This window comes from Pristiophorus japonicus, chromosome 13 (assembly GCF_044704955.1).
Source record: "Pristiophorus japonicus isolate sPriJap1 chromosome 13, sPriJap1.hap1, whole genome shotgun sequence".
Taxonomy (NCBI): domain Eukaryota; kingdom Metazoa; phylum Chordata; class Chondrichthyes; family Pristiophoridae; genus Pristiophorus; species Pristiophorus japonicus.
In genome coordinates, this window is record NC_091989.1 from 83,318,659 (window position 1) to 83,345,903 (window position 27,245).

The 27,245-nt window shown below is 48.1% G+C and overlaps 1 protein-coding gene across 2 annotated transcripts in view; it reads right to left on the bottom strand.

Annotated features, from left to right (window-relative positions):
* The window catches only part of ccdc102a (coiled-coil domain containing 102A), a 447,664-nt gene extending 433,086 nt beyond the window's left edge, over positions 1-14,578 (bottom strand). For both annotated transcript variants that reach the window (XM_070897719.1, XM_070897718.1), the window contains exon 1: positions 14,487-14,578. The gene's annotated coding sequence lies outside the window, so the exon portion shown is untranslated. The remainder of the gene's footprint in view (positions 1-14,486) is intronic.
* Positions 14,579-27,245: the final 12,667 nt, after the last annotated feature.

Here is a 27,245-nt window from a genome sequence, read left to right on the forward strand (position 1 = left end):
CCGCATTGGTCTTATCAGTCGGCTTAGAACCCATTTTAGTACGCAAATTGACTGCTATGTTTCCGTACCCTAACTCGCACTGCTCACCCATCACCCTAGTGACCTACACTGGCTCCTGGCCCAGCAATGCCTCGATTATAAAATTCTCATCCTTGTTTTCAAATCCCTGCATGGCCTCGCCCCTCCCTATCTCTGTAATCTGCTCCAGCCCCACAACACCTCCCCCCCCGCCCAGAGATAGCTGCGCTCCTCCAATTCTGGCCTATTGCGCATTATCCAATTATAGAAACATAGAAACATAGAAACATAGAAAATAGGTGCAGGAGTAGGCCATTCAGCCCTTCTAGCCTGCACCGCCATTCAATGAGTTCATGGCTGAACATGAAACTTCAGTACCCCCTTCCTGCTTTCTCGCCATAACCCTTGATCCCCCGAGTAGTAAGGACTTCATCTAACTCCCTTTTGAATATATTTAGTGAATTGGCCTCAACTACTTTCTGTGGTAGAGAATTCCACAGGTTCACCACTCTCTGGGTGAAGAAGTTTCTCCTCATCTCGGTCCTAAATGGCTTACCCCTTATCCTCAGACTGTGACCCCTGGTTCTGGACTTCCCCAACATTGGGAACATTCTTTCTGCATCTAACCTGTCTAAACCCGTCAGAATTTTAAACGTTTCTATGAGATCCCCTCTCATTCTTCTGAACTCCAGTGAATACAAGCCCAGTTGATCCAATCTTTCTTGATAGGTCAGTCCCGCCATCCCGGGAATCAGTCTGGTGAACCTTCGCTGCACTCCCTCAATAGCAAGAATGTCCTTCCTCAAGTTAGGAGACCAAAACTGTACACAATACTCCAGGTGTGGCCTCACCAAGGCCCTGTACAACTGTAGCAACACCTCCCTGCCCCTGTATTCAAATCCCCTCGCTATGAAGGCCAACATGCCATTTGCTTTCTTAACCGCCTGCTGTACCTGCATGCCAACCTTCAATGACTGATGTACCATGACACCCAGGTCTCGTTGCACCTTCCCTTTTCCTAATCTGTCACCATTCAGATAATAGTCTGTCTCTCTGTTTTTACCACCAAAGTGGATAACCTCACATTTATCCACATTATACTTCATCTGCCATGCATTTGCCCACTCACCTAACCTATCCAAGTCACTCTGCAGCCTAATAGCATCCTCCTCGCAGCTCACACTGCCACCCAACTTAGTATCATCTGCAAATTTGGAGATACTGCATTTAATCCCCTCGTCTAAATCATTAATGTACAATGTAAACAGCTGGGGCCCCAGCACAGAACCTTGCGGCACTCCACTAGTCACTGCCTGCCATTCTGAAAAGTACCCGTTTACTCCTACTCTCTGCTTCCTGTCTGACAACCAGTTCTCAATCCACATCAGCACACTACCCCCAATCCCATGTGCTTTAACTTTGCACATTAATCTCTTGTGTGGGACCTTGTCGAAAGCCTTCTGAAAGTCCAAATATACCACATCAACTGGTTCTCCTTTGTCCACTTTACTGGAAACATCCTCAAAAAATTCCAGAAGATTTGTCAAGCATGATTTCCCTTTCACAAATCCATGCTGACTTGGACCTATCATGTCACCATTTTCCAGATGCACTGCTATGACATCCTTGATAATTGATTCCATCATTTTACCCACTACTGAGGTCAGGCTGACCGGTCTATAATTCCCTGTTTTCTCTCTCCCTCCTTTTTTAAAAAGTGGGGTTACATTGGCTACCCTCCACTCCATAGGAACTGATCCAGAGTCAATGGAATGTTGGAAAATGACTGTCAATGCATCCGCTATTTCCAAGGCCACCTCCTTAAGTACTCTAGGATGCAATCCATCAGGCCCTGGGGATTTATCGGCCTTCAATCCCATCAATTTCCCCAAAACAATTTCCCGACTAATAAAGATTTCCCTCAGTTCCCCCTCCTTACTAGACCCTCTGACCCCTTTTATATCCGGAAGGTTGTTTGTATCCTCCTTAGTGAATACCGAACCAAAGTACTTGTTCAATTGGTCCGCCATTTCCTTGTTCCCCGTTATGACTTCCCCTGATTCTGACTGCAGTGGACCTACGTTTGTCTTCACCAACCTTTTTCTCTTTACATACCTATAGAAAATCGCTCAACCATTGGTGGCCGTGTCTTCAGCTGCCTAGGCCCGAAGCTTTGGAATTCCTTTTCTAAATCTCTCGACTGCTATTTCCTCCTTTAAGATACTCCCTAAAGCCTACGTCTCTGTCCTAATATCTCCTTGTGGCTCGGTGTCAAATTTTGTCTGATAACGCTCCTGTGAAGAGCCTTGGGACGTTTTACGACATTAAAAGGTGCTATATTTACAAGTTATTGTTGTTGCGTTTCCCTCATCAGCAGAGACAGTCCTTCAAAATCGAAATCAAAGACTGACTTCCACTCTAAAAGTGAGTTCTCAGGTGACTGTACAGTCTGATAAGAGTATTCAAACAGGCTCATTTAGACAGACTGTGAAAATTCACAGACCCCAAGTCAAAGTTACTACGTGCTGCTCAGCATGCATTAACTCATCAATCAACTTGACATTTTCGGACCTTGGGTAGCGAGCCAATAAAACGTTAAAAGACTTTCAATTGAGCCAATAAGGTCAAAGAAGGAGAGTTCTTTTCTGTAAATTGATCCAGGTATAAAGTACAGCCATTTTGACTATGTGTCTCAGTAAGACAAAGAAACTGGCAATCAGCCAGCAGTTTGTTACTCTCTGCCAGTATTAAAAAGTTAAACCTACCATCGGAGTTCGTATTTCATTGGAAATTAAGAGATCTAACAATTTTAGCGCTGCGAACAGGATCGCTGAGGAAAGAAACTGAATTTTGGACATCGGACCTACATCTAGAGGTAAGGACTCCTCTTTTTTAAAAAAAAAAGTCCTCGGTCAAAAGTCTAAATTCGCCTCTCCTTCTACGCGATTCCGAAAGCCTCCGGTTTGCGAACCCTCCAGTTGGTAGTCGGCTCGAGGTCCCATAGACGTCTAAACTTCGGCGGTGTGTTAGTTAATTAATCACCGACCTATTGATCAGCTAGAAAGCTTACGACTCGAGACCCCAGTAAAGAACTCAATATAATGGCAGCAGGAGATAACAACAAAGAATTGCCTACAACTGTTAAAGGTGGGCAGGCACCACCTCAAGTTTCTTTAGATTTAATTCTCGAACAGTTGAAAGAATACATAGAGCAACAATTCAACTTATCTAAAACCTGTATTAAGATCGAACAAAAGTACGGAACCTCCAAAGGACAATGGTCCTTGGACGAGATTAAAAGGGTCTGGGGAAAAACGACCCGTATGAAAAATAAAGAGCGAACTAGATGGTCCCTAGCGGTTATGGGCCAGATCCGAAACTGGAATGAAATTATAATGCGTTCCCAACATGATCGAGAACTGACCAGTACAAAGGATCAATTGCAAGCAGTTTGTGCACAGCTGCGACAGAAAAAGCTTGAACTTGAAAAGCTGGAAGCGGAAGTTAAAGATCTTAAAGGTGAAATTAAAGAATGGAAAAAATCATGTATTGATCAATTCCCAGGGTACCCATGTTTGGATAAATTAAAAGCGCAAACCCGAAGACACGACCGAGGAATAGATACGGTACAATACAGTGTCGGAGAATGATGAAGAATTAGGGGTGCGCTTTGCCCCGTTTAAAAAAAGACGAGTTGTCGTCAAATCAGAAGAGACTGCGGATGAGGGCGGAACCAAAAAAACAAAGAAAAGGGTGTATGGAGAATACTTAGTTCATGATCCGGCAGACCCAGAGAAAATTGATAAATGGTCCAAGGAATTGCCCAATCCAAAGAAAGGGGGAGTAAAAACGTGGGACCAATTGGACCGCTTAAGAAATATATATCAACTTCATCCCTGGGACGGAGTGCAAATTTTGACCATAATGGTGCCAAAAACACAGGGGAGAAAATTGCACGACAAGGTAGAAGAAGCTTTGGGGCAGAATGAGCAAAAATTAGACGCAGGATGGGAGGCGATTAAACACTGGCTGCAAGCCTTCAGTCCAGCTAAGACAGACTGGGGAAAAATTGCAGCCTGCCAACAGAAAGGAACAGAGGAGGTCCTGGAGTATGATGAGCGGTTTAGATGCACGTGGCTAGAACATTCGGGTATGAATAATACGGATGAGGAAATGGATGAACAAGTGTTTGGACCCCTGAAAGCAGCTTTCGTGGCAGGTCGAAAGCCAGAACTGTCCAAAATGCTTAAAGTAGTGTTACCGGACTGGGAAGGTAGAGGAACTACCTTTGCAGCATTGGTGGATCGATGTAACCAATTAGATCGGGATATGGGAGCTAAAGTCCGAGCTGTACAGGCTATGGGATGGAAATCCCAGGATTCCGATAAACAGTCATTCGGAAAATTACCCAGAAAATGTCATTATTGTGGGAAAGAAGGTCACTGGGCCAAGATGTGCAGGGCAAAACAGAAAGGTCATGGCTGGGGAAGAGGACGCAGCCAGGGATACAATTCAGCCAACAAGCCAGGCTTGTCACAAGATACCGACCTCATAGAAGCATTTAAGCGACTGACAATACAACAACAGAAGGAGTTACTTAGGATAGCAAAAAACAATTCGAGCCCACCCTGGCCCCGCTCCTCGCACTAATACAACAAAGGGGAGATGGGCTATATATAACTGTGAGGGTGGGCGATAAGGATGTGGACTGTCTTTTAGACACAGGGGCAGAATTAACATGCTTACCCCTACAATATGGAGACTTTTTGCCGTTGGATGGTAGGGCACGTAGAGCCTATGGAGTTGGGGGCCATAAAATGGAAATTAAAAGGACAACACCGGTACTTATAGGGCTAGGTCCACATGAACTAATCACGCCGGTCTGGATAGGCCCAGTAGATCAACCCCTTTTGGGAATGGACGTTCTAATCCAAATAGATTCATCGTTGCATTTCGAGGATGGTCGGGTGACATGGTCAATTAGAACTCTGAAGAAAGAAGAATTGAAGGAACACCCAATATGGGATAAAAATAAGAACGATTGTGGCCTACTCCAGATGGAGCCTGCGTTATTTACAGGGACCAAGCCTCCATGCACTAAACAGTATCCCATCAGTCCAACTGCCATCGCGGGAATCTTACCGGTTATTCAGCAATTGGAGAAACAAGGGGTGCTTATTAAAACGCATAGCTCCTCCAATAGCCCCGTGTAGCCGGTACAGAAATCTAATGAGACTTGGCGTTTGACTGTCGATTATAGGAAAGCTAACCAGTGTATTGATCAAAAAGCTCCTTTGGTCGCAGATCCCTCCACCATTTTTAATGCCCTCAAACCGGAACATAAATATTTCTCGGTTATAGATATGGCCAACGGGTTTTGGTCGGTGCCTCTGGCACCGGAGGTTCGACAGTGGTTTGCTTTCACTGTCCAAAGACAACAGTATACTTGGACCCGGTTACCGCAGGGTTTCCACAACAGCCCTACGGTATTCCACATGGCTTTACAAAGCCATTTGCAAGAATTACCTCCCCTGTCATCCACAGTCATCCAATAGGTAGACGATATCCTGCTAGCTTCAAACACGGAAGAACAGCATGAACAAGATTTACGAGCTTTGCTGGATCACCTTCGGCTGAAAGGACATAAAGCCAGCATCGACAAAGCACAAATATCCCAAGAAGAGGTTGTATACCTGGGACAAAAGATTTCACAAGGAAAGAGAGAACTTACCCAGGATAGAACTGCAGCCATTCGGGCTGCTAAAAAACCCACCATTATTCAGGAACTAAGGTCTTTTTTGGGATTGTGTAACTTTAACAGAAATTGGATTGACTCCTTCACACAGCTTGCTCAGCCACTGAATGATATTTTAAAGGGGAAACGTGCCTCTAAAGAAGCCATCACCCTCACTAAAGAACAGCAAGAGGCCTTCCTGAGTTTGAAAAAGGCCTTGTGTTCGGCACCGGCTCTGGGAATCCCCGACAGTGGCAAGCCATTTACCCTGTTTGTCCATGAGAAAGAAGGATATATGACAGCTATACTGACACAAGAACATGGGGACCGGCAAAGACCTATTGGCTATTATTCGGCAAAACTGGATGCGGCCCTCGGATGGGGAAGTTGCCTAAGGGCCATGGAAGCTACATGTCGAGCGGTAATGATCACTGCGGGTCTAGTCCTCGACCAAAAGCTGATTGTCAAGTGTCCCCACACCGTACACACTTCGCTGTCTATGAATAGAATGTCTCAGGTGACAGCAGCAAGATGGACCCGCTGGACAGCAGTTTTGGAAGCTCCTCATCTCCATATCGTCCGGGCCAGCCCGATTAATCCCGCAACTATGCTCCCGATGTCAGAATCGAGGGAGCAAGAGGGGGGAGAATGTGAAGAGCATGACAGCGTGGAGATTTTAAAAGAAACAGAAGAAGCAGCCTTAGCAGCAGAGGAGCCTCTGCACAACTCAGACCTCATCCTGTTTACAGATGGTTCCTCCTTTGTTGACAGTGGTACCAGAAAAGCAGGATGGGCAGTTACAACCTTATATGAGGTAGTGGCAAAAGGATGTTTACCCTCAGGAACATCAGCACAACAGGCCGAGTTACGGGCCCTGTCAGAAGCATGTCGAATAGAAGGACAGACAGCTAATGTCTACAAAGATTCGCGTTATGCTTTTGGAGTCGCTCACGACTTTGGTATGTTATGGCGGAAAAGAGGATTCCTCACTGCTGCTGGTACACCTATCCGAAATGGAAAAGAAGTCCGAGACTTACTGGAGGCCATACAATTACCTCAGGAAGTGTCCTTCCTGAAGTGTAAGGCCCATACCAAGGAAAATACCACAGAAGCACAGGGAAATGCCCTAGCCGACCAGGCAGCTAAAGATGCCGCCTCACAGGGCGTTCCCCCAGAAGAACCAACACAGATGTGAAGATTGAAAGCACTCAGGACTCTGACACGAGACCTTCAAACAATGCAAGGCGAGTGCTCCCGAGAGGAAAAATGGACATGGATTGAGGCAGGAATTAAGCTATGTGAAGATGGTGTCTGGAGACAAAGAGTTACCGACAAGCCAGTCGCGCCACAAGCGCTCATGCCTTTTTTAGCCCAACAGATCCACTCGTGGGGACACTTGGCCTCACAACAGATGACGGCACGGTTCCAGAAAAGCTGGTGGGGTCGGGGATTTAAAAAACATGCCCAGCTGGTAACAGACCGCTGTGTGGTCTGCCAGAAAAATAATTCTGGACCCATCACGGTAATGCCCCAACTGAGGCCCCCTGCCCCTGTCGGACCATTCCAGCATCTGCAGGTTGATTAGATATCTCTTCCTTCATGCCAAGGATATACTAACATTCTTGTCATGGTCAACAGATTCTCTAGATGGGTAGAAGCTGTCCCAAATAAAAGAGCCACAGCCAATCACACTGCAAAGGTCTTGTGTAAGGATTACATTCCCCGATGGGGAGTTCAGAGTAGCATTGACTCAGATCAGGGAACACACTTCACAGGTGCTGTCTGCCAAGAAGTCTGTAGGTTACTGAACATTACGTGGGATTTACACTATCCTTATCATCCACAATCATCAGGACAAGTAGAGCGAATGAATCGAACTCTGAAACAACGGCTTGCCAAATATCACCAAGAAGGAACACCATGGCCCCAGGCACTACCAATAGTGCTATGTAGCAGTAGGGCAACCCCGAACAGAACTACAGGTCGAAGCCCATTTGAAATTATAACAGGAAGACCCATGTCGCTGCCAGGAACTATCGATTTACGGAAAGCTTATGTTCACTTAATGAGTGACACTCTGTTATCATACTGCCAGAACTTAACCAATGCTATTAGTTCTGTTTCCCGACAGGTATCGGCAGCTTGGGGTAATCCACCCGAAGGAGGACACGACATCATCCCGGGAGTCTGGGTCTATGTGAAAAAGTTGCATAAAGAACCTTTGGGTGCCAAGTGGGAGGGACCTTATCAAGTGTTATTGACCACCCAGGCAGCTGTTAAAGTCCAAGGAAAGAAAGCCTGGATCCACGCTTCACACGTTAAACGAGCACCCGTAACTGAAGCTGAAATCTAATAAGGACAATTACATTTTGCGAAAATGTATAAATTTACTGTAGTATTGATTGTAGGTATTCTAGGCATAGGCCTACTTCTTACTAGCCGACCTTCTGCACCAAAGGGAAATAGTAGGGTAGCAAGGGAACTACATGTAAATACCTTTTACTTTTATATTGCTTGTTTATGTTATGCTTAAGGAAAGGTGGTTTACTGGTTGAATTAAGATATTGATTTGGATTAAATTGGAATAAGGTTAATTAACCTACTAAAACCAGACTTCCATTGTGGCCACGATGGAACTCGGGTTCGTGTAAATTTGTGTGGAAGCTACTAGTCCGGACATGTGGCGAAACACATCAACAAATTTTAGAAGGAAACTCTATTAACATGTATGAAATTATTTTGTAGAATGTTTAACCAGTGATACCTGAAGTTTTATGATTCAGTTTGTGAAAGAATCAAAGGGGGGATTGATAGAGAATTCAAACAGGCTGCATTTAGACAGACTGTGAAAATTCGCAGACCCCCAAGTCAAAGCTACTACGTGCTGCTCAGCATGTTGCATTAACTCATCAATCAACTTGACATTTTCGGATCTTGGGTAGCGAGCCAATAAAACGTTAAAAGACTTTCAATTGAGCCAATAAGGTCAAAGGCGGCAAGTTCTTTTCTGTAAATTGATCCAGGTATAAAGTACAGCCATTTTGACCATGGGTCTCAGTAAGACAAAGAAACTGGCAATCAGCCAGAAGTTTGTTGCTCTCTGCCAGTATTAAAAAGTTAAAACTATCATCGGAGTTCGTATTTCATTGGAAATTAAGAGATCGAACAGTCCAATACTGGAATTACAGTCTCTGTCACAGGTGGGACAGACAATGGTTGAAGGAAAGGGTGTGTGAGACTGGTTTGCCGTACACTCTTTCCGCTTGGTTCCTGCGTGCTCTCAGCGACGAGACTCTAGGTGCTTAGCGCCTTCCCGGATGCACTTCCTCCACTTAGGGCGGTCTTGGGCCAGGGATTCTCAGGTGTCGGTGGGGATGTTGCACTTTATCAAGGAGGCTTTGAGGGGGTCCTTGAAACGTTTCCTCTGCCCACCTTGGGCTCGCTTGCCGTGTAGGAGTTCAGAGTGGAGCGCTTGCTTTGGGTGTCTTGTGTCGGGCATGCGAACAATGTGGCCCACCCAGCGGAGCTGATAGAGTGTGGTCAGTGCTTCGATGCTGGGGATGTTGGCCTGGTCGAGAACACTAACGTTGGTGCATCTGTCCTCCCAGGGGATTTGCAGCATCTTGCGGAGACATCGTTGGTGGTATTTCTCCAGCGATTTGAGGTGTCTACTCTATATGGTCCATGTCTCTGAGCCATGCAGGAGGGCGGGTATCACTACTGCCCTGTAGACGATAAGCTTGGTGGCAGGTTTAAGGGCCTGATCTTCGAACACTCTTCCTCAGGCAGCACTGACGCACTGGAGGTGGTGTTGAACCTCGTCGTTGATGTCTGCCCTTGCTGATAATAGGCTCCCAAAGTATGGAACGTGGCCTACGTTGTCCAGGGCCGCGCCGTGGATCTTGATGACTGGGTAGTGCTGTGTGGCGGGGTCAGGCTGGTGGAGGACCTTTGTCTTACGGATGTTTAGTATAAGGCCCATGCTTTTGTATGCCTCACTTTCAAATCCTTCTATTGCCTCACTAACACTGTTACAACAGTAACCATACTTGAGAAGTACTTCATTGACTATAAACTGCTTCAGAACATACTGTGGTTGTGAAAGGCACTATATAAATACAAGTTCTTTCTTAACTGTTGCAACAAAGACAATACATCTCCTCCAACAGTTTCTCCTCTTGTTCCTTCACAACCACATCCTGAGTATCCTAGGACTCCATCCTTCATGTATATGCTGCACAATGCCAATCGTATCTGGAAGGAGCAGCTTCCTCAGGTATGCTGGTGACACCCAGCTTTACTCTCCACCTCTTCCACCCAACCCAAGCCAACTGCCACAACCTCAAATTGCTTGTCTGACATTAAAACTTGGATTCTCCAAAATGTTCTAGTTAGTCAGAAAAACCAAAGCCATCTTCTTCAGCCTTCGAGCCTCAACTCTACCAATTTCCTTGGCAGCCACTTCAGGCTTAGTATGAGGTGGGGAACCTTAGCACACTGTTTCCCCCACAGCTGAACGGTCACCAAGACTGGCTTCTGTCCCTGCATCTCCTTCACCACCGTCAAAACCATAACCTTCATCATCTAGAGGGACATCTTCTCCAAGAGTACAGCTCATTCAGAACACCATGACTTAGACCTTCACCCATATAATGCTCCTCAGTCTTTTCAATACTACACAAAGTCCACTTTAAAACCTCTCCCCACTTTCAAATCCTTCTACTGCCTCACCAACAGAACCTCATATCTCCTTCAAACAAACATACAGTCCCCGACACAACCCTCGCACTCCTGAAGCCAGATTGCTTCTCATCCCCAGCTCCACCATCAATGGTACCTCTCTTTCAGTCACCTTCTGATTCCCTTCCAGGATCAAACTCCAAAAACCCATCTACCTTGATACCTCCCTCTGTCTTCAAAAACCTCCTATAAACCTCTTCATCTGACTGCGCCTTTATCCTCCCTCACATTTATCTTTCCCCCTCTCCCTGCCCTTGTGCATGATTTTCCTCCACCCCATAGAGTGTGCGAAGACATCTTTGTGCATGCGAGGAGCACTATAGAAAAAAAAATTCTAGCTTCAAGTAAAGACACTTCAATCACTCGGCATCACTCAACAACTACAACAGAAATGCAGGGAACAGCACCAACCCTTGTACGTGGCCTTCTTTGACTTCACAAAGGCCTTGACACTGTCAACCGTGAGGGACTATGGAGCCTCCGTTTCGGCTGCCCCCAAAAGTTTGTCGCCGTCCTCCGCCTGCTCCACGATGACATGCAGGCCGTGATCCTGACCAACGGATCCACCACAGATCCAATCCACGTTCGGACCGGGGTCAAGCATGGCTGTATCATCGCACCAATGCTCTTCTTGATCTTCCTCGCTGCAATGCTCCAGCTCACACTCAACAAGCTCCCCGCTGAAGTGGAATTAAACTATAGAACCAGTAGGAACCTGTTCAACCTTCGTTGCCTCCAGGCTAGATCCAAGGTCGTCCCATCCTCTGTCGTCGAACTACAGTACGCGGATGACGCTTGCGTCTGCGCACATTCAGAGGCCGAGCTCCAAGCCATCGTCAACATCTTCACCAAGGCTTACGGAAGCATGGGCCTTACACTAAACATCCGTAAGACAAAGGTCCTCCACCAACCTGACCCTGCCACACAGCACTGCCCCCCAGTCATCAAAATCCACAGCGCAGCCATGGACACCGCGCACCACTTTCCATACCTCAGGAGCCTACTATCAGCAAGTGCGCCAGCGCAGCCTTCAGTCGCCTGAGCAAGGGTGTTTGAAGACCAGGACCTCAAATCTGTCGCCAAGCTTATGGTCTACAGGGCAGTAATGATACCTGCCCTCCTGGCCCCCTATATACAGTAGACACCTCAAATCACTGGAGAAGTACCACCAGCGCTGTCTCCGCAAGATCCTGCAAATCCACTGGGAGGATAGACGCACCGTCAGTGTTCTCATTCAGCATCCCCAGCATCGAAGCACTGACCACGCTCGACCAGCTCTGTTGGGCAAGCCACATCATCTGCATGCCAGACACGAGACTCCCTAAGTAAGCGCTCTTTCCCGCAATATTAACACACTCTCAGGGCTCCCCGCAATATTAACACACTCTCGGGGCTCCCCGCAATATTAACACACTCTCGGGGCTCCCCGCAATATTAACACACTCTCGGGGAATTGCCGCAATATTAACACACACTCGGGGAATTCCCGCAATATTAACACACTCTCGGGGAATCCCCGCAATATTAAACCACTCTCAGGGTTTCCCCGCAATATTAACACACTCTCGGGGCGCCCCGCAATATTAACACACTCTCGGGGATTCCCCGCAATATTAACACTCTCTCAGGGCTTCCCGCAATATTAACACACTCTCGGGGCTCCCCGCAATATTAAACCACTCTCAGGGTTTCCCCGCAATATTAACACACTCTCGGGGATTCCCCGCAATATTAACACACTCTCGGGGAATCCCCGCAATATTAACACTCTCTCAGGGCTTCCCGCAATATTAACACACTCTCGGGGCTCCCCGCAATATTAAACCACACTTGGGAATCTTGGCAAAAAACAGCACGCTGTCAGGGACATTCAAACAAATATTAATACCCAATGATACTCTCCCCTAACCCACATAGAACCAGTTTCAGGGAAGAGAAGCCCTTTTGAGCATCCCGGATTATAATCGCTCAACCATTGGTGGCCGTGCCTTCTGTTGCCTCGGCCCCAAACTCTGGAACTCCCTGCCTAAACCTCTCTTTTCTCCTTCAAGACGCTTCTTAAAACATACCTCTTTTACCAAGCTTTTCGTCTCCTGCGCTAATTTCTACTTATGTGGCTCGGTGTCAAATTTTTATCTCAATATTCCTGTGAAGCGCCTTGGGACATTTCACTACATTAAAGGCGCTATATAAATATAAGTCGGTGTTGTTGTTATTCCCTTTAGAATTCCATGGGGGGCGGGGGGGTAGTTTGAAAATCTATGCCGTGAACTAACTTCAAAATAGGCAACATTAGAAATATTGAGTTACTCTGTAGATCTATGTTAAAAAATATATGGTTTTGGATTCCTGTGGAAGATCTTTGTGTGAAAGAACTCAGCTTTGTAATATTACAAAATAGGATTTTTTTTTAAAAAGGAAAGTGTTTTACATTGTAGACATATTCGAAGCAGTTAAGCTGAACCTTCCAGCCTTGTTATTAAGAACTCGATTTCACGTATTCAGTTCAAATGGAATAAACCACTGGATCATTCAAACACTTTCCAAATTTGTAACTCTCCCACTATCACAGACCTTGCAGTAATAATACAAACACAATATAAACTGCTGCAAATAAAAAGGTCAATGTCATCATATCTACCGCTTTCATGGTCTTCCCCATGGAAACAGAAACAGTGACGGGAGAAAGGGGAAAAGTACTGAATATCAAAGGAAGACCATGACAGTGGAACAAATTCCTCGCTGCCTAGAATGAAATGACTGCCTGCCATCTGCCCAACGTACGTTATCTGTGCCCTAAAAAGTGAACACAAACTTCAGTCCAACTTTAAACCAGCTGATTATTAAAATACGCAAATTTAATGAGACTGCATTGGAGGTCAGGAGTACAGCAGATCAGTCAGTCAGTCCCGAAACCCTTTAACAGAGCGGTACTGTGCTCTGCCCCCCTCCCCGTGGCACTGGGCGCGGGGAGACGGTGGGCACGGGGGAAACGGTGGGAACGGGGGAGACATTGGGGAACTAGGAGACGGTGGGCACGGGGAGACGTTGAGCACTGGGAGATGGTGAGCACTGGGAGACGGTGGGCACTGGGAGACGGTTGGCGCACTGGGAGACGGTTGGCGCACTGGGAGACGGTTGGCGCACTGGGAGACGGTGGGCACTGGGAGACGGTTGGCGCACTGGGAGACGGTTGGCGCACTGGGAGACGGTTGGCGCACTGGGAGACGGTGGGCACTGGGAGACGGTTGGCGCACTGGGAGACGGTGGGCACTGGGAGACGGTTGGCGCACTGGGAGACGGTGGGCACTGGGAGACGGTTGGCGCACTGGGAGACGGTTGGCGCACTGGGAGACGGTGGGCACTGGGAGACGGTTGGCGCACTGGGAGACGGTTGGCGCACTGGGAGACGGTTGGCGCACTGGGAGACGGTGGGCACTGGGTGACGGTTGGCGCACTGGGAGACGGTGGGCACTGGGAGACGGTTGGCGCACTGGGAGACGGTTGGCGCACTGGGAGACGGTGGGCACTGGGAGACGGTTGGCGCACTGGGAGACGGTGGGCACTGGGAGACGGTTGGCGCACTGGGAGACGGTTGGCGCACTGGGAGACGGTGGGCACTGGGAGACGGTTGGCGCACTGGGAGACGGTGGGCACTGGGAGACGGTTGGCGCACTGGGAGACGGTGGGCGATGGTGGGGACTGGGAGACAGACAGTGAGCATTGGACACTGGGGGGGGAACACTGGGAGAAGACTGAGCGCAAAGTCCTGCCCCCTCACACCCATTGGCCCACAGCCCACAGCCCACAGTCCACAGGCTCTCTGGGCAGCGGCCCCGGCAACCAGCGCGGCAGGCCCACACTCCGGCAGCAACAAGTTCCTTTGGAAAGAGGGGGGCAATGAGGAGAGGGAGCGGGAGCGGGAGCGGGAGCGGCCCCAGTCCACACCCCCGGGAAGCAGTCTCGGTGTCAGCAGTCGGGCGGTGCGGGTTACCTGAGCTCCGGTCCGCCGCTATCCCGTTTCCAGGCTGACGGCCGCTCCCGCTCCCGCTCCCTGGCCCTGGCGGCTAGCTCCAACTGTCAGCGGGCCCCGCCCCCTGCCCCGCGCTGGGCCCCGCCCCCCCGCACAGCGCCCCGCGCTGGGCCCCGCCCCCCCGCACAGCGCCCCGCCCCCTGCTGAAACACAACAACATCGCAATAAGGAGCAGGACATCCAGTCTGCCCCACCCTCACCTCACAGCCCTGTATCAATCTCAAACTCTCCCGGGCTGGACGACTCTCCCGGGACGGGCGTCTCTCCCGGGTGGACGATTCTCCAGGGATGAGCGATTCTCCCAGGATGGGCGACTCACCAGGGATGAGCGATTCTCCCAGGATGGGCGACTCACCAGGGATGAGCTTCCGGGATGGGCGACTCCCGGAGTGGACGATTCTCCAGGGATGAGCGATTCTCCCGGGATGGGCGACTCACCAGGGATGGGCGACTCTCCAGGGATGGGCGATTATACCGGGACGGGCGACTGTCCCGGGACAAACGACTCTCCCGGGATGGGCTACTCTCCCGGGATGGGCGACTCTCCCGGGATGAGCGATTCTCCCAGGATGGGCGACTCTCCCAGAATGGACGATTCTCCCGGGATGAGCGATTCTCCCGGGATGGGCTACTCTCCCGGGACGGGCGACTCTCCCGGGATGAGCGATTCTCCCGGGATGGGCGACTCTCCCAGAATGGACGATTCTCCCGGGATGAGCGATTCTCCCAGGATGGGCGACTCTCCCGGGATGGGCGACTCTCCCGAGATGGGCTCCTGGGATGGGCGACTCTCCCGGGATGAGCGATTCTCCCGGGATGGGCGACTCTCCCGGGATGGGCTACTGGGATGGGCGACTCTCCCGGGATGAGCAATTCTCCCGGGATGGGTGATTATCCTGGGATGGACGACTCTCCCGGGATGAGCAATTCTCCCGGGATGGGCGATTATCCCGGGATGGACGACTCTCCCAGGATGCGCGATTATCCCGGGGTGGACGACTCTCCCGGGATGGGCGATTATCCCGGGATGGGCGACTCTCCCGGGATGGGCGACTCTCCCAGGATGGACTATTGCCCCGCGATGGGCAACTTTCCAGAGATGGGTGACTGGTCTTCCGGGATGGGCAATTATCCCAGGATGGGTGACTCTCCCGGGATGGGCAATTCTGCCGGGATGAGTGACTGGTTTCCCAGGATGGGCAATTCTCCCGGGATTGGAAATTCTCCCGGGATAGGCAATTCTCCCGGGATGAGTGACTGGTTTTCCAGGATGGGTGATTCTCCCACGATGGGCGACTCTCCCGGGATGGGCGATTCCCCCAGGATGGGCGACTCTCCCGGGATGGGCAATTCTCTCGGGATGGGCGATTCTCCCGGGATAGGCGACTGATCTCCCAGGATGGGCAATTCTCTCAGGATGGGCGACTGGTCTCTCGGGATGGGCCATCCTCCTGGGATGGGCAACTGGTCTCCCGGGATGGGCGATTCTCACGGAATGGGCAATTTTCCTGGGATGGGCAATTCTGCCGGGATGAGTGACTGGTTTCCTAGGATGGGCAATTCTCCTGGGATAGGTAATTCTCCCGGGATGAGTGACTGGTTTCCCAGGATGGGCGATTCTCCCGCGATGGGTGACTCTCCCGGGATGGGCGACTCTCCCAGGATGGGCAATTCTCCCGGGACGTGTGACTCTCCTGGGACGGGTGACTCTCCCCGGATGATCTCAGCGAAATATTGCGAGCAAATCCTTTCCCACTAGCTGGTAAGAAAGCAGCTGTGGATGCTGAGTATTTATTGCCATATTTCCCTGAGATTGATTAACCCTCTCCGTTGCCTCTGTGCTCTCGCCTTGCTTTTACTGGCATTTCAGGAAGCCCGAGAAATGCCGTGGAGCCGACGTTAGGTACAGAAATGTAGGTCACTATGGCTTTACATATGTTGCTTGGCAACCCGGCTTTCCCGAGGGGCTTGCGCGCCTAACACGCTCCAGTCCGATGCAGAATTCGGCAGTTTGGAGCCGGCTTCCTGACACACTGACATTTTTGCCACCTTTAACCCCCCGCAACCACACCCAAACAACTCCAACAGCTTGCATTAATATCATGGTTTCAACATAGCAAAACGTCCCAAGGCACTTCCAGGTTAAAATTCCGCTAAATGTGTCCTTTAAATGTGACAAGGTCTCCAGTGACTAAGGATAGACAGGAGCCACCATCCACAGCTCCTGGGTGGACTAGGATCGGGGCAGCCCATGTTAACTAGCTCTGTGTACACTGGGGGGCAAACTTCCCACCCAACATAGTGGTCCCGCAGGAATATAGGATTGTGGTCGGAGGTCTTCATTTGCTGTGCAGCGTACGGGAACATGTCCTCCAGGTACGTATTCGTATCCTGGAATCACGTGTGTCTGGACCACAATCACTATGTAGTATTCTCATTGACAATAATGGGAGCTCTGTTTGTGCGAGGTCACATTACGATCACTAAGAATCTCCCCCAAAAACAAGAAACGCATTACAATAAATTAAAAAAAAACTCACATAATTAAAATTGTATGAAGTGCGCACGGATCCGGCGAGGCCTCACAAAAGCCGGTTCTCGGGCGCGCTGCGCATGCGCCGAAAACCGCATTTCCGATTGGTCAAGATTTCTCTTGACAGATCCTGCGCATCCCTGGGAGAGGGACATCGCACGGGAGAGATCGGGCTATTTGCCCAACTCTTGCCCAGCGAATGTCCTTCAAACTTTTAGGCCTGGTAAAAGCAGGCCCATAGCTTACTTTTGCCAGCATAAGAGTTTTAAAATATATAGAAATTACATTTAATCATTCATTTTATGTTAAAAACCCTGTCCATTAAGGTAAGTTTAATTTTAACACGATTAAAACACATTAACAAAAATTTCCCCAATAGTTTTTTTTTCTAAACCATTTAATGACATTTAATTTCAATTAATTTGAAATACATGAGGTGTTTTGTAAATTTATTATGCTGCCTTTCTTGTTTTAGGAGGGTTTTCTCATTGATAGTAATGGGAGCTGGCACAAACAAATCGGGGCCACCACGCTGGACAATAATGACTTGGTTAAAACACAGGCTTTACTTCCCGTACAACCAATCATTATTCAATACAGCACAGAAGGAGATCATTCAATCCATCGTTCCTGTATGGGGTGTAAGAAAGAGCTGACCAATTATTCCCACTACCCTGCTGTTTCCCCATCACCCTGTATCTTTTGTACATATCCACCGCTCTTAAAGTTATTATTGAATCTGCTTGTACCAGCCTTTCAGGCAGTGCAAAGCAGATCTCAACAAAACCCTGCGTACAACAGAACGTTCCCCTTGTCGCCTCTGGTTGTTTGGTTTATTTCCGCAAACTTCAAGTTGAAATTCACCTTTTGCTCGCCAGAATCTGAGCCTTCAATATTTGCAGAGTTGCAGATCTGTTTGGCGGGGGCTCGTTGGTCCAGTGGTAAGACATCTGCCTACTATATATAAAGTGCCAGGTTCAATTCTGGGTGAACCTGTGCCCTTTTTTTTGAATGACCATCTCACAGCCATTGCACATTGCAGAAAACATCCATATTTTACATTGGGAACGTGTGATTTCACGCAGTTCTTCCGACATGGGACATCACCACCACGCCCCGTCCACATATTTAATTGGACACGGGGACAGCTCGCCCGAGCAGGACCCTGGCACAGGGAGTGTGATGTCATAACCTGGCAACACAGGCGGTGTGACATCATAACCCGGCAACACGGGCTGTGTGATGTCACAACCAGGCAACACGGGCTGTGTGATGTCACAACCAGGCAACACGGGCAGTGTGACGTCATAACCTGGCAACACGGGCTATGTGACATCATAACTCGGAGTGTTGGGCGGGTGGGAGAAGGGGCAGGACTAGCTCACAGGGAATGAGCACAGGATGTCCGTGCACTGAGCCTGGCACCAGGGGAGGGGCACCGACCCCCCACAGGATGTCCGTGTACTGAGCCTGGCACCAGGGGAGGGGCACCAACCCCCCACAGGGTGATTGAGATAGGAACTAGGACTAGAGAATGTTCAGAATTTCTATCCTGTACTTACAGCGATGACTTTTGTAAACTCCTTTTACGGGATATTAGAAGGGGAGGATTTTCACACAGGAAGCTCAAACGAAAGATCATGTCTAGATCTGACACAGTCACTTGATTTATCAGGACCTAACTATCATCAGTCTTTGGACATGGAAAGAGACATGTCTGTCCTGTGTATGGCAGAACAACAACTTGCATTCGGATAGCGCCTTTAACGAAGTGAAACATCCCGAGGCGCTTCACAGGAGTATTATGCGATAATAATTTGACACCGAGCCGCATAAGTAGAAATTCGCATAGGAGACCAAAAGCTTGGTCAACGAGGGAGGTTTTAAGGAGCATCTTGAAGGAGGAAAGAGAGGTAGAGAGGTGGAAAGCTTTAGGGAGGGAGTTCCAGAGCTTGGGGCCCAGACAACAGAAGGCACGGCCACCGATGGTTGAACGACTATAATCAGGGATACTCAGGAGGGCAGAATTAGAGGAGCACAGACATCTCGAGGGGGTTGTGGGGCTGAAGGAGATTACAGAGATAGGGAGGGGCGAGGGCCCTGGAGGGATTTGAAAACAAGGATGAGAATTTTGAAATCGAGGCGTAGCTTAACCGAAAGCCAATGTTTAATCTGAACAGCAAACTCGCTAATGCCTTTGTCAAACTAGATTTCTACATGTTCAACAGACATTGAGCAGTTCATAACCGAGATTGCCTGAGGGTCACTTCTCGTCAGGAAATTTCCATCTTGTTAATTGTAGAAATGTAAAAGTAAAGAATTAAAGACTTGGATTTATATAGCGCCTTTCTCCACCACCGGATGTCTCAATGCGTTTACAGCCAATGAACTACTTTTTGGCATGTAGTCACTGTTGTAATGTAGGAAACATGGCAGCCATTTCGTGCACAGCAAGCTCCCACAAACAGCAATGTGATAATGACCAGACAATCTGTTTTTGTTATGTTGATTGAGAGATAAATATTGGCCCCAGGACACCGGTGGTAACTCCCCTGCTCTTCTTCGAAACAGTGCCGTGGGATCTTTTACATCCACCTGAGAGAGCAGACAGCATCGCAGTTCATAGAAATATAGAAACATAGAAAATAGGTGCAGGAGTAGGCCATTCAGCCCTTCTAGCCTGCACCGCCATTCAATGAGTTCATGGCTGAACATGCAACTTCAGTACCCTATTCCTGCTTTCTCGCCATACCCCTTGATCCTCCTAGTAGTAAGGACTTCATCTAACTCCCTTTTGAATATATTTAGTGAATTGGCCTCAACTACTTTCTGTGGTAGATAATTCCGCAGGTTCACCACTCTCTGAGTGAAGAAGTTTCTCCTCATCTCGGTCCTAAATGGCTTACCCCTTATCCTTAGACTATGACCCCTGGTTCTGGACTTCCCCAACATTGGGAACATTCTTCCTGCATCTAACCTGTCTAAACCCGTCAGAATTTTAAACGTTTCTATGAGGTCCCCTCTCATTCTTCTGAACTCCAGTGAATACAAGCCCAGTTGATCCAGTCTTTCTTGATAGGTCAGTCCCACCATCCCGGGAATCAGTCTGGTGAATCTTCGCTGCGCTCCCTCAATAGCAAGAATGTCCTTCCTCAAGTTAGGAGACCAAAACTGTACACAATACTCCAGGTGTGGCCTCACCAAGGCCCTGTACAACTGCAACAACACCTCCTTGCCCCTGTACTCAAATCCCCTCGCTATGAAGGCCAACATGACATTTGCTTTCTTAACCGCCTGCTGTACCTGCATGCCAACCTTCAATGACTGATGTACCATGACACCCAGGTCTCGTTGCACCTCCCCTTTTCCTAATCTGTCACCATTCAGATAATAGTCTGTCTCTCTGTTTTTACCACCAAAGTGGATAACCTCACATTTATCCACATTATACTTCATCTGCCACGCATTTGCCCACTCACCTAACCTATCCAAGTCACTCTGCAGCCTAATAGCATCCTCCTCGCAGCTCACACTGCCACCCAACTTAGTGTCATCCGCAAATTTGGAGATACTACATTTAATCCCCTCGTCTAAATCATTAATGTACAATGTAAACAGCTGGGGCCTCAGCACAGAACCCTGCCTGCCATTCTGAAAAGTACCCATTTACTCCTACTCTTTGCTTCCTGTCTGACAACCAGTTCTCAATCCATGTCAGCACACTACCCCTAATACCATGTGCTTTAACTTTGCACATTAATCTCTTGTGTGGGACCTTGTCGAAAGCCTTCTGCAAGTCCAAATCTACCACATCAACTGGTTCTCCCTTGTCCACTTCACTGGAAACATCCTCAAAAAATGCCAGAAGATTTGTCAAGCATAATTTCCCTTTCACAAATCCATGCTGACTTGGACCTATCATGTCACCTCTTTCCAAATGCGCTGCTATGACATCCTTAATAATTGATTCCATCATTTTACCCACTACTGAGGTCAGGCTGACCGGTCTATAATTCCCTGTTTTCTCTCTCCCTCCTTTTTTAAAAAGTGGGGTTACACTGGCTACCCTCCACTCGATAGGAACTGATCCAGAGTCAATGGAATGTTGGAAAATGACTGTCAATGCATCCGCTATTTCCAAGGCCACCTCCTTAAGTACTCTGGGATGCAGTCCGTCAGGCCCTGGGGATTTATCGGCCTTCAATCCCATCAATTTCCCCAACACAATTTCTCAACTAATAAAGATTTCCCTCAGTTCCTCCTCCTTACTAGACCCTCTGACCCCTTTTATATCCGGAAGGTTGTTTGCGTCCTCCTTAGTGAATACCGAACCAAAGTACTTGTTCAATTGGTCTGCCATTTCTTTGTTCCCCGTTATGACTTCCCCTGATTCTGACTGCAACGTCTCATCCGATAGATGGCACCTCCGACAATGCGGCACTCCCTCAGCATTGCACTGGGAGTGTCAGCCTAGATTTATGTGCTCAAGTCCCTGGAGTGCGACTTGAACCCACAACCTTCTGACTCAGAGGCGAGAGTGATCCACAGCTGATAAGATTGTGATCAATATATCTGTTTCTTCAGACAGTAACCAGCCCTTTCACAGTTACAGTGAGTGGCTCTGAAAAGCACCTTTGTGATGTTAGATTAAAGCGTGTCCACTTTACTTGCTGTTGCTGGGCCCAGCAATGGATTTCTTTGTCAGAAGCACCGCCTGGATATTAGGTCGATCAGCCATGATCCGATATAATTGCAGAGCAGGCTCGAAGGGCCTTACATCCTGCTCCTATTTTTCGTTTTCCTATAGCTTCAGTCTCTGGTACGTGAGCATTGTTTTGTCTTCAGTTCCTGCCAGGCGAGTTTGGGTTTTATTAAACACCTCTCAACTTCTCGTACATGAGTGTGATTTTCATGGTGCCTCTGTCTGTCTCTGGGATGGGAGTGTTGTCTGACTCTATATCTGTGTCCCTGGTTCGGTAGTGTGTGTCTGACTCTGTATCTGTGTCTCTGGTTAGTTAGTGTGTGTCTAACTCGGTATCTGTGTCTCTGGTTAGTTAGTGTGTGTCTGACTCTGTATCTGTGTCCCTGGTTAGTTAGTGTGTGTCTGACTCTGTATCTGTGTCTCTGGTTAGTTAGTGTGTGTCTGACACTGTATCTGTGTCCGTGGTGAGTTAGTGTGTGTCTAACTCTGTATCTGTGTCCCTGGTTAGTTAGAGTGTGTCTGACTCTGCATCTGTGCCCCTGGTTAGGTAGTGTGTGTCTGACTCTGTATCTGTGTCTCTGGTTAGTTAGTGTGTGCCTCACTCTGTATCTGTGTCCCTGGTTAGTTAGTGCGTGCCTGACTCTGTATCTGTATCTCTGCTTAGTTAGTGTGTGTCTGACTCTGTATCTGTATCTCTGGTTAGTTAGTGTATGCTTGCCTCTGTATCTGATTCTCTGGTTAGTTAGTGTGTGTCTGACTCTGTATCTGTGCCCTTGGTTAGGTAGTGTGTGTCTGACTCTGTATCTGTGTCCCTGGTTAGTTAGTGTGTGTCTGATTCTGTATCTGTGTCCCTGGTTAGTTAGTGTGTGTCTGACTCTGTATCTGTGTCCCTGGTTAGGCAGTGTGTGTCTGACTCTGTAACTGTGTCCCTGGTTAGGTAGTGTGTGTTTGACTCTGTATCTGTGTCTCTGGTTAGTTAGTGTGTGTCTGACTCTGTATTTGTGTTTTTGGTTCGTTAGTGTGTGTTTGACTCTGTATCTGTGTCCCTGGTTAGTTAGTGTGTGTCTGACTCTGTATCTGTGTCCCTGGTTAGTTAGCGTGTGTCCGACTCTGTATCTGTGTCTCTGGTTAGTTAGTGTGTGTCTGACTCTGTATCTGTGTCACTGGTTAGTTAGTGTGTGTCTGACTCTGTATCTGTGTCCGTGGTTAGTTAGTGTGTGTCTGATTCTGTATATGTGTCCCTGGTTAGTTAGTGTGTGTCCGACTCTGTATCTGTGTCTCTGGTTAGTTAGTGTGTGTCTGACTCTGTATCTGTGTCACTGGTTAGTTAGTGTGTGTCTGACTCTGTATCTGTGTCCGTGGTTAGTTAGTGTGTGTCTAACTCTGTATCTGTGTCCCTGGTTAGGTGGTGTGTGTCTGACTCTGTATCTGTGTCTCTGGTTAGTTAGTGTGTGTCTGACTCTGTATCTGTGTCCCTGGTTAGTTAGTGTGTGTCTGACTCTGTATCTGTGTCCCTGGTTAGGTAGAGTGCGTCTGACTCTGTATCTATGTCTCTGGTTAGTTAGTGTGTGTCTGACTCTGTATCTGTGTCCCTGGTTCTGTCGTGTGTGTCTGACTCTGTATCTGTGTCTCTGGTTAGTTCGTGTGTGTCTAACTCTGTATCTGTGTCCCTGGTTAGTTAGTGTGTGCCTGACTCTGTATCTGTGTCTCTGGTCAGTTGGTGTGTGTCTGACTCTGTATCTGTGTCCCTGGTTAGGTAGTGTGTGTTTGACTCTGTATCTGTGCCCCTGGTTAGTTAGTGTGTGTCTGACTCTGTATCTGTGTCCCTGGTTAGGTAGTGTGTGTTTGACTCTGTATCTGTGCCCCTGGTTAGTTAGTGTGTGTCTGACTCTGTATCTGTGTCCCTGGTTAGGTAGTGTGTGTTTGACTCTGTATCTGTGCTGTGGTTAGTTAGTGTGTGTCTGACTCTGTATCTGTGTCCCTGGTTAGTTAGTGTGTGTCTAACTCTGTATCTGTGTCTCTGGTTAGTTAGTGTGTGTCTGACTCTGTATCTGTGTCTCTGGTTCGTTAGTGTGTGTCTGACTCTGTGTCTGTATCCCTGGTTAGGTGGTGTGTGTCTGACTCTGTATCTGTGTCTCTGGTTAGTTAGTGTGTGTCTGACTCTGTATCTGTGTCCCTGGTTAGTTAGTGTGTGTCTGACTCTGTATCTGTGTCCCTGGTTAGGTAGAGTGCGTCTGACTCTGTATCTGTGTCTCTGGTTAGTTAGTGTGTGTCTGACTCTGTATCTGTGTCCCTGGTTCTGTCGTGTGTGTCTGACTCTGTATCTGTGTCTCTGGTTAGTTCGTGTGTGTCTAACTCTGTATCTGTGTCCCTGCTTAGTTAGTGTGTGTCTGATTCTGTATCTGTGTCTCTGGTTAGTTAATGTGTGTCTGACTCTGTATCTGTGTCCCTGGTTAGTTAGTGTGTGTCTGACTCTGTATCTGTGTCCCTGGTTAGTTAGTGTGTGTCTGATTCTGTATCTGTGCTGTGGTTAGTTAGTGTGTGTCTGACTCTGTATCTGTGTCTCTGGTTATTTAGTGTGTGTCTGACTCTGTATCTGTGTCCCTGGTTAGTTAGTGTGTGTCTGACTCTGTATCTGTGTCTCTGGTTAGTTACTGTGTGCCTGACTCTGTATCTGTGTCTCTGGTTAGTTAGTGTGTGTCTGACTCTGTATCTGTGTCTCTGGTTCGGTCGTGTGTGTCTGACTCTGTATCTGTGTCCCTGGTTAGTTAGTGTGTGTCTGATTCTGTATCTGTGTCTCTGGTTAGGTAGTGTGTGCCTGACTCTGCATCTGTATCTCTGGTTAGTTAGTGTGTGTCTGACTCTGTATCTGTGTCTCTGGTTAGGATGTGTGTGCCTGACTCTGTATCTGTATCTCTGGTTAGTTAGTGTGCGTCTGACTCTGTATCTGTGTCCCTGGTTAGGTAGTGTGTGTTTGACTCTGTCTCTGTGCCCCTGGTTAGTTAGTGTGTGTCTGACTCTGTATCTGTGTCCCTGGTTAGGTAGTGTGTGTTTGACTCTGTATCTGTGCCCCTGGTTAGTTAGTGTGTGTCTGACTCTGTATCTGTGTCCCTGGTTAGGTAGTGTGTGTTTGACTCTGTATCTGTGCTGTGGTTAGTTAGTGTGTGTCTGACTCTGTATCTGTGTCCCTGGTTAGTTAGTGTGTGTCTAACTCTGTATCTGTGTCTCTGGTTAGTTAGTGTGTGTCTGACTCTGTATCTGTGTCTCTGGTTCGTTAGTGTGTGTCTGACTCTGTGTCTGTATCCCTGGTTAGTTAGTGTGTGTCGAACTCTGTATCTGTCTCTCTGGTTAGTTAGTGTGTGCCTGTGTCTGTATCTGTGTCTCTGGTGAGGTCGTGTGTGTCTGACGCTGTATCTGTGTCTCTGGTTCGTTAGTGTGTGTCTGACTCTGTATCTGTGTCTCTGGTTAGTTAGTGTGTGCCTGACTCTGTATCTGTGTCCCTGGTTAGTTAGTGTGTGTCTGATTCTGTATCTGTGTCCCTGCTGAGTTAGTGTGTGTCTGATTCTGTATCTGTGTCTCTGGTTAGTTAGTGTTTGTCTGACTCTGTATCTGTGTCCCTGGTTAGTTAGTTTGTGTCTGACTCTGTATCTGTGTCCCTGCTTAGTTAGTGCGTGTCTGACTCTGTATCTGTGTCCCTGGTTAGTTAGTGTGTGTCTGACTCTGTATCTGTGTCCCTGGTTAGTTAGTGTGTGTCTGATTCTGTATCTGTGCTGTGGTTAGTTAGTGTGTGTCTGACTCTGTATCTGTGTCTCTGGTTAGGTGGTGTGTGTCTGACTCTGTATCTGTGTCTCTGGTTATTTAGTGTGTGTCTGACTCTGTATCTGTGTCCCTGGTTAGTTAGTGTGTGTCTGACTCTGTATCTGTGTCCCTGGTTAGGTAGAGTGCGTCTGACTCTGTATCTTTGTCTCTGGTTAGTTAGTGTGTGTCTGACTCTGTATCTGTGTCCCTGGTTCTGTCGTGTGTGTCTGACTCTGTATCTGTGTCCCTGGTTAGTTACTGTGTGTCTGATTCTGTATCTGTGTCTCTGGTTAGTTACTGTGTGCCTGACTCTGTATCTGTGTCTCTGGTTAGTTAGTGTGTGTCTGACTCTGTATCTGTGTCTCTGGTTCGGTCGTGTGTGTCTGACTCTGTATCTGTGTCCGTGGTTAGTTAGTGTGTGTCTAACTCTGTATCTGTGTCCCTGGTTAGGTGGTGTGTGTCTGACTCTGTATCTGTGTCTCTGGTTAGTTAGTGTGTGTCTGACTCTGTATCTGTGTCCCTGGTTAGTTAGTGTGTGTCTGACTCTGTATCTGTGTCCCTGGTTAGGTAGAGTGCGTCTGACTCTGTATCTATGTCTCTGGTTAGTTAGTGTGTGTCTGACTCTGTATCTGTGTCCCTGGTTCTGTCGTGTGTGTCTGACTCTGTATCTGTGTCTCTGGTTAGTTCGTGTGTGTCTAACTCTGTATCTGTGTCCCTGGTTAGTTAGTGTGTGCCTGACTCTGTATCTGTGTCTCTGGTCAGTTGGTGTGTGTCTGACTCTGTATCTGTGTCTCTGGTTAGTTAGTGTGTGTCTGACTCTGTATCTGTGTCCCTGGTTAGTTAGTGTGTGTCTGACTCTGTATCTGTGTCCCTGGTAGGTAGAGTGCGTCTGACTCTGTATCTGTGACTCTGGTTAGTTAGTGTGTGTCTTACTCTGTATCTGTGTCCCTGGTTCTGTCGTGTGTGTCTGACTCTGTATCTGTGTCTCTGGTTAGTTAGTGTGTGTTTGACTCTGTATCTATGCCCCTGGTTAGTTAGTGTGTGTCTGACTCTGTATCTGTGTCTCTGGTTAGTTAGTGTGCGTCTGACTCTGTATCTGTGTCCCTGGTTAGGTAGTGTGTGTTTGACTCTGTATCTGTGCCCCTGGTTAGTTAGTGTGTGTCTGACTCTGTATCTGTGTCCCTGGTTAGGTAGTGTGTGTTTGACTCTGTATCTGTGCCCCTGGTTAGTTAGTGTGTGTCTGACTCTGTATCTGTGTCCCTGGTTAGGTAGTGTGTGTTTGACTCTGTATCTGTGCTGTGGTTAGTTAGTGTGTGTCTGACTCTGTATCTGTGTCCCTGGTTAGTTAGTGTGTGTCTAACTCTGTATCTGTGTCTCTGGTTAGTTAGTGTGTGTCTGACTCTGTATCTGTGTCTCTGGTTCGTTAGTGTGTGTCTGACTCTGTATCTGTGTCCCTGGTTAGTTAGTGTGTGTCTGACTCTGTATCTGTGTCCCTGGTTAGGTAGAGTGCGTCTGACTCTGTATCTGTGTCTCTGGTTAGTTAGTGTGTGTCTGACTCTGTATCTGTGTCCCTGGTTCTGTCGTGTGTGTCTGACTCTGTATCTGTGTCTCTGGTTAGTTCGTGTGTGTCTAACTCTGTATCTGTGTCCCTGGTTAGTTAGTGTGTGCCTGACTCTGTATCTGTGTC